Below are 11700 nucleotides of genomic sequence, written 5' to 3' on the forward strand. Positions count from 1 at the left end.
TGTGGTTATATGTTAATCTTACAGACATGGACATCTACTGCAACTGTTCATTTTGTTCACAAAGCATTTACTATCATTATGCATCACTCCAAATGCTTTATATTGGCAATTATAGGGGCAATAGTTTCAATTATTGCTATAATTGCAGCAACAATTGTGTTCACTGACTATACAAAACCAAGGTTTTATACAAGAGGTTGTATCTAATTCATCTGAACTTTGACACACACAACAAAGTCTTCACCTTGTTTTTAAGGATGAATTAGAAATTTTGAAAGATGCTGTATTTTGGCTAAGAGGTTGAAACTTTGCACACTAGAATTATTTTCCATGTCATTTCAACCAAAAATATGATAATGTTTGATATGAATGACAATCCATAGCAAAGCACATTAAAGGTGCGTTGGGACATCACAAAAGCACAATGTGTATTACACATTTACAACAACAAATTAATAAGTTAGACCAAATTGTATGTGAGCAAGAAGCTGGAGAAATTGCTTCTAAATGGAAAAGAAACTTAAGCTTCTATTAACCCAAAAAATTGGTTTGGCAGAATTAATTTTACAAACATTGATAATGTCGTATTCATGGTTGTTATATTGATTGGTTTATTTATACAGAAGAAGAGGTTTAAATAAGGCTTATATAAGAAATATGCAGCCAGAAGTTACAATATCACTTCATTCTCATCATTCTTATTTTAAAAAATGATATAGAGCAGCAACCAATCAGAATGTAATGTTTATGGGAATGTTGATACTTTTTAAAATTCACATTAATTGTTGTATTGATGTTTTTGTAAAGCTTTTCATGATGAAAAATTTTGCACACTTACAATGTCAATCTTGGTCAACTGAAATTAGGGAAACAAATCATTTTTGAATGAAAATTCTTGTATTACACATTGGCTTAGCTAAAACAATGCCACATGAAATGTCAGCTATGTGTTTAAAATTTTGTATTAATTTTATTTTTATTTTCCCTGATTATTTTTCCCATATATTTTCTCTTAAGCACTAGAAGTACATTGAAAGCAGTATTAATATTGTGATCCTGAAATGAGTAAACAATTTCTATAAGCTTTACTATATATGCTTACCCAAAATCTTGAGACTATAGGAACCTGCAAAAATTTGTTAAACCTCATGGGACTAATGTGAGTTATTTTGTCTGATTGCAGAAGAAGGAATTGCAACGGATACATTACACTTTGCCAGGAAGCCTAAGACATAGAGAGGCCTATAATCCATATGAGATGGATAAATATTGGTTGATAAGGTTGTAAGTAAAAGGATGCAGTGTTTTGACGCCCTTAAACACAGGTCAGCCTGGTACCAAAGTTCCAATCAAATATCTATGTGGCCTGGCTTCAATATCCCAAAGAATATGCATGATCAGACCAAGGGAAAGGAAAGACTTCCCTCTCATCTCACACTATAGTCCCTTTCTTTAGATTTAAAAGTCTGGCAACTTCTTACAGTCCTGGCTGAACATGGGTAAAATGTTATATTAATACACCTGTCCTACAGGACTATGAGACTGCTCACATTAATTCAGGATGACTGGTGAGTTAAGGTCATTTTTACTGTTATTATTGGTCTTACATAATTTTTTAAATTTAATTTTGCTAGTTGATTTAGAATTCATTTTTTATTTATTATTTTTGCTATAATCATTATTTTGTTGTTTTTGTTTGGTTTATAGTTTCTTTTTACCATTATACTGTCTTGTTTTAATTTTTAAGCAAAAAGGGGGATATGTAGCATACCAGCTATGTTAGCATCTTGAAAGTATGATTGGTGTATTGATATTGTATCTTATGTGTTTATATGCCAGACTTATGGTCATGTTACTTATTGATTATTATATTGCCAAATCTTCAGTCCAAAGGACAAGAAGAATTCCTGAGCAGGACATTATTTGCCACAGGATCCTAGCTCACGCCTTGTTAGACCACATTCCTTTCCAAGTTGCATGTTCAATTAACCTTCTCCTCTTTGATTACATGATTGTCAATTCAACCAATGTTAAAACCTATGCCATGTCACATATTCATTAGTTACCTCCCACTTCACAATTCTAAACTCTCCAATAAAAGTTTGAGGACACGTGTGGAGCATCCTCTAAAATCCCATCTGAGGAGCTCGGCAACATGTAGTCCGTATTTTTAACTCCTTGTCTTTGAGGCTTTATTCCTTTGTCTCTCTCTCTCCTCTATCCATTTTTCCTCAATTTCCAATCTCCTTCTCAGGTGTTCACCCACAAGAACTTTAAGATGTAACTACAGGAGGTTACATATAGAAATGTGAAATATCATCATTATTATTAATGTTAAGAACACCTCTTCCTCCCTTCATTCAATGCTTGTTGGAAGGAATTGGATTTCAAACACTTTTTATATGTTCATAGTTTTCCAAAATGTAGAACTTTTTTTGATCATCTAAGCACAGAACCAGATGCTTTAGTGGGGACACCTCACATCTTTAAGTTTCATATTCAGGAAGACATGAATTCTACTTCCAGCCCTGTCAATAATTACCTGTGTGACCTTTGACAAATAATTTTCCTTCCCTTTAGGCCTCAGTTTTCCCATTTGAAAGTGAGGGAAGGAGGAAGGTTGGTGGCTCAGTGGATGGAGAGGGCAGAGAGATGAGAGATCCTGGTGTTATGGGAGAGCTTGAGATTAATCCTGAGCCAGGAAGGGTGTTCCCTCAAGAATGACAAGCTCCGATGATTATCTTTAAAAGCAGAGAAATTTATTAAGTTGAAATGGCCAGGAGGCAGATGCAAGTAAGAGACTGCCTCTATGAAGAGATGGGGTTCAGGATTTTTATACCTCATAGGGACAGGGACTACATGGAGGTGGGGTGGAGGGTATAGAGGGTGAGAAGAGAAACCCAGGTGTCCCTGATCACAAAGGAGGGTGACTTGTATATCTCAGAAAACGAATTGATATCTAAGGTGCAAAGGTATGTGTCTATGCTTATCATCTAAGGAAATGTATAGTTGATGCAAATTTAAAAGCTAGGGGAAATGCAAAGGAAATTGTAAAGATTAAAATTTAGGAATATTAGGGAGATGGGGAGACTGAGGCAGGTAGAAATTTGTTTCTCTCTGCAAGGAGTATTATATTTTTTAGAGGTTTATTGAAGATTAAGGATTAAAGAAAATACAGGATAAGAGACACGTGTCCAGGCCATAGAGAGGCCTAGACACAACCTCACCTACATTGTGAAAAAAGCCACGCCTGCCCCAAAACGGAAGTCCAAGAGAGCCCTCAAAAGCCTTTGAATCAGCATAAATACCTTCTCGATCTTGGCCCAGGTGAGATTACAAGGCATTCTGGGGAAGTGGAGCAAAGGCTCATGGGGATTGTAGTCCTGTATTCGAGTCTATTTTTTACAAAATGTATAATTGATATAAAAAAGGTATATAGCTGTGCTTATCAAATAGCTTGGGGAAAGGCTAAAGAAATGACAACTTCCTTTAGCCAACACTTCAGGGGGTGCAAGAATGGGGAATTTCTCACATATTCTTTGACCTGAGATTCCTCTGGGGATTTGGGGTACCCAAGAAGCCCCATATCATTGGATTCAAATATGACCTCAAATACTTCCTACTGTGGTGAAATTTATCACACCAATAATCTCCAAGCTGAATGGTAGCTTTATTAAGAGGTGACTAGTCTCATAATAAAGCCATACTCTGGTCTAGATCAGAACCAGAGACCCCAAGCCTTAGGACAGAGCCTTTTTTTATGCCAAAAAATATAACAGTGACAGAAAATACAATCAAAATTAAAATAGAATGGATATAAAATCTTTCACATGGGCAGTTCTTAATTAATGATACAATTGCTGAATAAGCTAGTGTAGGGGATGAGATTCAGTGTGTCATTCTCAGAGTAGTATTTGGCTTATAACCCCAATTTTTAAGACCCTTTAGTATTACTATTCCTTGGAGTAGAGCTGTACCCTCCCTCCTTCCTCCATAAGCTGTACCCTTTCCCCCATAAAACTTTTAGTTTTCCTGACCTATTTTCAAAAGCCTTGAGAAAAGTTTATCTGTACCCTGGGAAGAAAGACAAACTGACATGGGCACTGTACCCCCAGAAACTCAGGTGAACTACTATCAGGGAAACTCCCCTGCTCTCTTCCATCCTTGTGACTCTGAGCCTAAAAACACCCAATGACTCCCCTAGGGTCCTGAGATCACTATCTTCCTTTGATCGTCCTCTAGATTTAAGATGGACAGAAAGACTACACCTTGATCCTATCAGACATCTGTTTGTTCCCTAAAACTAAGGAATCTTTATGTCCCCAGGCAGACTCCAGTATGATCACCCCACCTCATGCCTGGGTGACTAACACTCTGTTGCAAAGAGTATAAAATCCCCAGAACTGATGTCGTCTGGAGGACAACTTTTCCATCCATGCTGTCCTCCCAGGAACTGCTCCCCATCTTGCTGTTCTACCTGGCTATCCTGTAAACCTTAAAATTTCTTAGACTTATGAATGTTGGAAATTTCCCCATTGGGAAATTTCATACTTGAAAAAATTTCCTACTGATAGTAAGAACTCTATTGGAATATGAAACTCCTTGGCATGGGAGGATCCTTCTCCTCCCTACTTAAGACTACTTTAGGACAGAAACCTTTTGCTAAACAATGGAAAGGACTTTGGCCTATGCTTAAGCATAGAACAGGAAGTTCTTTGAGTCATGATTGATTTTAGAATTGATACAATAGAGATGCTTGGAATGACAGAACCAGGTCTTAGAAACTACAATCTCCACCCTACTCAGAGTAACGGGATTTAGGAAGGGCTGCAGCAAAGATCAAGATTTAATTATTTGAGAATATGACCTTCAACAGACATGTGCAAAGGGGCCAGACCTCTGGGCAGTCCTGGGTTAAGCTAGAGCCACCATTGGCACAGGGGAGACATTGACAGTGATTGGTAGATTTGAGAACTGAGGGGAGGGAACTTAGTTTTTTGCTTAAAGATAGCGAGGTCTGAGGACTGAGGGGAGGAGGTTTTATGCTCTGAAGGAGGTCTGAGAGGAGAGAGGTCCTGGAGGGAGAGCTCCTGGAGAGGTCTTGAAGGAGGCTGTGGAAGGAGAACTCAGGAGGAGTCAGGAGGAGGATTCTCTGGAAACATTTCTTGAAAGGAGGCTCTCTTGAAGGTGGAGCCTGAGGTTGGCATGAGAAGCCTTACCTAGAGAGATCCTGGGTGAGTGATAAAACCAACTGACTGATTTATCTCTTAGGACTGAGGTCTAAGCCTTATTGGCTTGAGGCCCTTCATTCTTATTCCTTTCTTACTTTCTCTCTTTTTCTATTGATTAATCAGTATATTATAAATTAAATTTCTCTATAAAACCCAGTTGGCTTGGGCATATTCATAAATTGGGAATATATTCCCTGGCGACCATCTTATATTTATATAAAACCAAGACACAGTAGAAAACATATTTCAGCAGTCATAATTGTTATATATTTCCTTTGCTCCCAAACATTTTAATTATCACATTTTATGGCTCCCACTCTCTTATCTACAACTATTTAACGCTCAAAACTATTTTAAATCTAACGATCCTCCTGGCCATTCTCAATATTACCTTCTAAATTAATAAATTTCTCTTTTTGTTTTTAAGCTAAGTTTTGGAGTCTTGCATTCTTGCAAAAGGTATCCTTCCTGAACCCCAGGGGTACACATCTGCCCCCCATAACAAAACTATAAGATAAGCTGAAGGAGGGAAAGTATAATAAGTTTCAAAACTATCATTATGGTCTCAGCCTGGGAATTTCATGATAGTCACGGATTTTTCTTGATCATGGGGGTCTTTAGGGGCACATAAGGTTGAAAATCATGTGCTCGACTATAAACATCACAGTCCCCCCTTCCGTGGGATTGGACAAAGGGGAAGAGGAAAATCTTGCATCAGGATTATTATAAAAGCCTGTGATGGTACCTAGAAGAAGAGAGGGCAGTTTTTCCCCTGAGCAAGCCTCTTGCATAGACAGAAGCCCTTTTCCTACCCTCCCCCCATATTTTCTCCAAATAAAGCCCCTTTTCTCTACCACCATCTTATCAAGTCTCCTGTCTGCTCATTAGAGTGATTTCTGGGGGGATGAGCCTGCCCAAACACTAAGAAGTGTAAAAAAGATCACTATGGGTGGTAACTTATGTCTCTTATTATAACTGACCTTTCTAAGGCCTTTGCAATACGTAGGGTCTTGGTGTTTTTACTGGCAATTATGGTGTAATATTAGGAGTCAGCAGTTGGGGGACAGATAATGGGCAAACAAGAGTCCTCCACCTCCTGTTGGCCATCTTGTCATACACTCTACCTCCTGTTTGACTGTCTTGTTATACACAGAAAGGGGTACGGTGGGCTCACTGTTAACTCTTGGGTTATAGGCTTACGGTCAAAATGCCTGTAAACAAGATTTGATACCACCTTAAACTGTTTTCTTCTTAGCTAATGTTTATAATTTTTATACAGCAAACTATATTATTTGACTATTAACTCAAAACTAATGATTACGTCATCAAAATAATCATTAAGGCTAATACTATTGTAATCATGAAAGGAGGTTTCACACTCACATTACCTGTGTGACCCTGGGCAAGTCAGTGAACTGCCATTGCCCAGCCTTTACTGCTCTTCTGCCTTGGAATACACAGGATTGATTCTAAAATGGAAGGTGGGGGAGGGGAGAGGAGGAAGGGAGGGGGGTCCCATCCAACTCTAATTCCTGAGTTTCTTTGAATGGAAGCTTACTGTTTGACATCTTGCTTTTTCTTTCTTGGCATCATCCCTTTCTATCCTTTCTCCTCTGACAGGCATCATCCTCGTGGTTTCCCAATCCAGTACAGAAAATTGGAGGGCTCACTTATGTTTTGGAAAGGGGAAGGGACAATAGCCATTCTCTTGAGTTCTCGAAAGCCATAGCAGGAGGCTAGGGTGGCTGGGAAGAGCCTAGATGTACTACTTCCCAGTCAATTGAGTCATTCTCTGTCTTTGGAGCTCCTTTCTGGTAAAGTCAGCAAGGGGACTATTTGATTATGGAAAAATGAAGTCATTACTGGCCTGGTGCTAAGTGATAGTATATAGATTAATAAAAAGAAAGGGAGATCATGCCCTCAAGGAGACTACTATGTAATGGGGGATGTGACACAAAGAAGGAGGCCAGAAAGTAGCGGGGTTGATATGGGGAGTAGCTGGTTCATTGGAGCTGAAAGCCTTTACAGCCCAAGTGGAGTTAGGGATGTGTGGAGTGGAATTCTGGGCAGGGACCCCCAGAAATCACTCTGATGAGCAGACAGGAGACTTGATAAGGTGCTGGCAGAGAAAAGAGGCTTTATTCAGAGAAAACATTGGACAGCAGGGAGGGAGGAGGGGAGGAAAAAGGATTCTGCCCACAAGAGTGACTTGCTCGGGACAAAAATGTCCTCTCTTCAAGGTATGATCAGTCTTGCTACATGATTTTTATTTCTAAATAATGCTCTGGTTATTGTTTAGGGTTCAGTATTTTTCAAGCCTCTTTCCTCATTCCTTTGTCCTGACGTTCTCACATTTCCTGCTGCAGAACAGTTTATAAAATTGGGATGCTTGAGATTGAGATTGTGAACCCCATTTTAACTGGTTAATAGAAACTAGCTTAAGCCACCTGTCTAGGGGGCTGCATAGCACCATCCTTGGGTCCCTGCATTGGGGTGAATGAAGAAAGTCATTCTTAGCCACCAGGCATAATCTGATTTCTTCATGTAGATAGTGGGTCCCATCATCAGGCATGTGATTTTCCCAACATCACCAAGGAATCAGGGAGGACCTTTAAAATATTACCCCACCTCAGAAGGTATCTATCAATGAGAGGGAAGGGCTAAATAATGAATTTCCAGAATTGTATTTGATGATTCAAGATGCTGAATGAATTTGTCTCTGATCACTGAGATCATGAACCACTCAATTGATTGGTTATTACTAGCCTGACCATCTACCACCAGTAACATACTTCTTTCTGGGGGGAGAAGAAAACCACACCAAACTTTGGGTAAGGCTGGGATCTCACGGATCTTTGCAATGTACCTCTCTAGGAAGAAGGCCTCTAAGGGTCCTAGAGGTCTCCAGCCCTGGATGAGGTGACCTTGGCTATATTTATCTGCACCAGAGTCCAAGTAAAGCAGTTTCCTCTTTCTTCCTCCATGAAGCCTCCAAAACTATTTGCATGGATTTATCCCCTCCCCAGAAAGAAGTATGTTACTGGTGGTGGTAGGTGGTCAGGACTCCAGGAACAGAGCCAAGTGAGAAATGTGTCCCCAAGAGCATGGAACATCTATTCTACCAAGCACTCCATCTTCAGGGTTCATTGTGAGGTTTACCTAAGCCCAAGCCCCTTCTTATCTCCAGAAGCCTGTACCAGGATATCACACCCTCTTTCCCAGGATTGAACTTGGGACCTTCAGTTTGTAGACTGACTTGCTGCCTACTGCACCAGTCACGCACCAGTCATGGGCTTCCGCCTGGGCTTAGTCCCCATCTGAAGTAGATTGTTAAACCTGAGATTTTTCTCAGGGTGGATTCTCACAGGAACAGGGTCAAACCTGAGGTTTGCACCTTTAAGCTAAGCAAACTGGTGATCATTAAATCTTTCTAGGCTACAAGTTTGGGGTTTCCAGATTCCATGTTGAGAATACTTTTCCTCATTTCTGTCCTTCCTTCTCTCTACTCACTCCAACTCCCTTCCCCATTGTCTCCTCTCTGCCTTTCGCTCTCTTCCTCCTTTCCATTCTTTTCCCTTCCCTTCTCTCCAGCCCATTCTCTCTTCCTTTCCAATCCTTCCTCTCTCCACCCTTTCTTTCTCCTCTTTGCTTCTTTCCTCTTGCTCTTACGTCCCCACAGCCTTCCTAGCCCCTTCTGGGACCAGAGAACGATAACTGGCTGCACTCTGGCAGACACCCTCAAGTCCCAAACCACCCACTCAAAACCTGGGGACCATTTTCTAAGTGTATTCTTTTCATGCAAAACCTCTCAGTGATGGTGGGGAGGAAAGGGAAAGGATGACCTAAAGCCAGAAGCCAAATGCAAAAGTCAGAAGAGGAAAGCTACAGGTCTAGTCCTATCTACCGTGGAATCACAGGATTAAAATGCAGGGGAAATTTGAGAAGGAAGAGAAAAGAGACCTACCAGGGGCTGATCCTCTCACTAAGACACAACCAGAGAAACCTGGACTCTGCTGGGGGTCCCAGGCTGAGGTAAGTGTTCAGCCCCCAAGGCTTCCTCCAGCTTTGGCAGCAGTCCAACAGGCTTACCCTGAGGCTCAAAGCTGCTCCTTTCCCTTCTAGAAAATTTTTTTCCGTAGGTGGGACCTAGCTACAGGCTAGCTGCAGGACTTTGAGGAAACCCAAACTGTTGAGTTTTCAATTTTCCAGCCTAAAATGAGGAAGTGGTCAGATGATCCTTAAGCTTTCCTCTCGATTAACCAGTCACCTGAATGCCAGGATCTTAAGAGACCCGCTTTCTAAAGCTTAGAGATAGTCAGAGGGGAAATACTCCAGATCTTCCTTGAGAGATGACTGCCTTTCCCCCAACTCTCCACCATAAAAGCTCTCTGTCCAAGATCCCAATTAAACCCAGTCAGGCACCATGGGTGCTCAACATATCCTGGCTGAATTGGGTAGGAGAGGAAGATACTGCAACCCTGGGACAGCCTAGCCTTGCCCAGCTCACCTTTAAGGGCTCCAACTCCCAGCATATTCCAGACCTTTGGAGGGCTGACGGAAAAGACTGAAGTTCACCCTAAGACGTCTTCACTTCAGCAGCAGAGAGCCAATGGCTTAGATCAGTGCCTGGGTACACATTTATCTTGTTGCCAGGACTGCCTCGCCTATAGAAACACCCATACCTTACCTGTACTACTTGACTGCAGGAGGAAATGCCTGACAGGTAGATGGCAGGTTTCTTTGCTTCTAATCTGCCAATGTCAGAGTTCTAGAAACAATCTGGGAGCTAGAATACCTGGATTCATTTCATTTCTGCCTTAGTGCTTGTAGCATACCAACTAGATTAGCATCTTGAAAGTATGATTGGTGTATTGATATTGTATCTTATGTGTTCATATACCAGACTCATGGTCATGTTATTTATTGATTATTGTATTGCCAAATCTTCAGTCCAAAGGACAAGAAGAATTCCTGAGCAGGACATTATTTGCCACAGAGTCCTAGCTCACACCTTGTTAGACCACATTCCTTTCCAAGTTGCATGTTCAATTAACCTTCTCCTCTTTGATTACATGATTGTCAATTCAACCAATGTTAAAACCTATGCCATGTCACATATTCATTAGTTACCTCCCACTCCACAATTCTAAACTCTCCAATAAAAGTTTGAGGACACGTGTGGAGCATCCTCTAAAATCCCATCTGAGGAGCTCGGCAACATGTCCATATTTTTAACTCCTTGTCTCTGAGTCTTTATTTCTTTGTCTCTCTCTTTCTCTCCTTTATCTGTTTTCCTTCAGTTTCCAATCTCCTTCTCAGGTGTCCACCCATGAGAATTTCAAGATGTAACTACAGGAGGTTACATTATGGCACCCAAGGTGGTATAAACCACCTGAGGAGAGGTATTGGGGTTAAGATTGGAGATGGATCAGCAGACCTGCACTTGGCCAGTGGGGTGAGTTGCTGTTCCATTCAGGAATATGGGTCAAAAACCCGTCTTTTCATATTGTGAACTCTTTAAGACTAGGAATTAAGATCTCAGAAGTTTAGCTCCAGGTGTTACTTAAAGTTATCTGGTAATGTCCTAACTTTGCAGAACAAGGAGTATTTACTAAACAACTATGGCATTTAATAGGGCAAGCTATGAAATGAAGTAAAAAAAAAAATTTGGATCACATGTAATCTAGTCAGAATACTGCACAACATGTGGAGAGTTGAGCTGTTTCTCAGTATCCACCCCCACCATTCACTAATTCTGTTAACACTTAACAGATCACTATTGCTCTTTCAACTTTTATGGCTTTAACTAGTCAGTTATATGGTTATATAGATATAGTTATTGACATGGGCACTGTACCCCTAGAAACCCAGGCCAACTATTATCAGAGAAAACTCCTTTGCCCTTGCATCCTTGTGACTCAACCTAGAAACACCCAATGACCCCACCCAGCGTCCTGAGATTAATAAATCTCTTTTTGTTTTTAAGCTAAGTTTTGGAGTCATTGCATGCTTGCAAAAGGCATCCTTCCCAAACCCCAAAAGATTTATTAATTTAGAAAGTAATGTTGAGAGTGGCCAGGAGGATAGCAAGGTAGAACAGCAAGGTGGGGGGCAGTTCCCTGGGAGGACAGCATGAAAGGAAAGGCTGTCCCCCCAGATGACATCAGTTCTGGGGATTTTATACATTCTTCACAACAGTTAGTCACTCAGGCATGAGGTGGGGTGATCATACTAGGGTCTGCCTGGGGACATAAAGATTCCTTAGTTTTAGGGAACAAATGGATGTCCAATAGCATCGAGGTGTGGTCTGAAGGTGCATCTTTCTGACCATATAGAGGAAGATCAAAGGAAGATAGTGATCTCAGGACCATAGGTGGGGTCATTGGATGTTTTTAGTCTCAGAGTCAGAAAAAAAAACAAGGGAGTACCCTTGACAATAGTTCGCCTGGGTTTCTGGGATACAGTGCCC

At 40.8% G+C, this 11700-nt stretch overlaps 1 protein-coding gene across 2 annotated transcripts in view; it reads right to left on the reverse strand.

Moving 5' to 3' along the window:
- The window catches only part of ABO (ABO, alpha 1-3-N-acetylgalactosaminyltransferase and alpha 1-3-galactosyltransferase), a 62213-nt gene extending 52271 nt beyond the window's left edge, over window positions 1-9942 (reverse strand). Inside the window, exon 1 of one of the 2 annotated variants that reach the window (XM_056812647.1) lies at window positions 9739-9942. The gene's annotated coding sequence lies outside the window, so the exon portion shown is untranslated. The remainder of the gene's footprint in view (window positions 1-9738) is intronic. The other variant, XM_007475221.2, reaches the window with a different exon arrangement.
- Between the last annotated feature and the right edge of the window lie 1758 nt (window positions 9943-11700).

The sequence above is a fragment of the Monodelphis domestica genome, chromosome 1 (genome assembly GCF_027887165.1).
Source record: "Monodelphis domestica isolate mMonDom1 chromosome 1, mMonDom1.pri, whole genome shotgun sequence".
In the NCBI taxonomy this organism is placed as follows: domain Eukaryota; kingdom Metazoa; phylum Chordata; class Mammalia; order Didelphimorphia; family Didelphidae; genus Monodelphis; species Monodelphis domestica.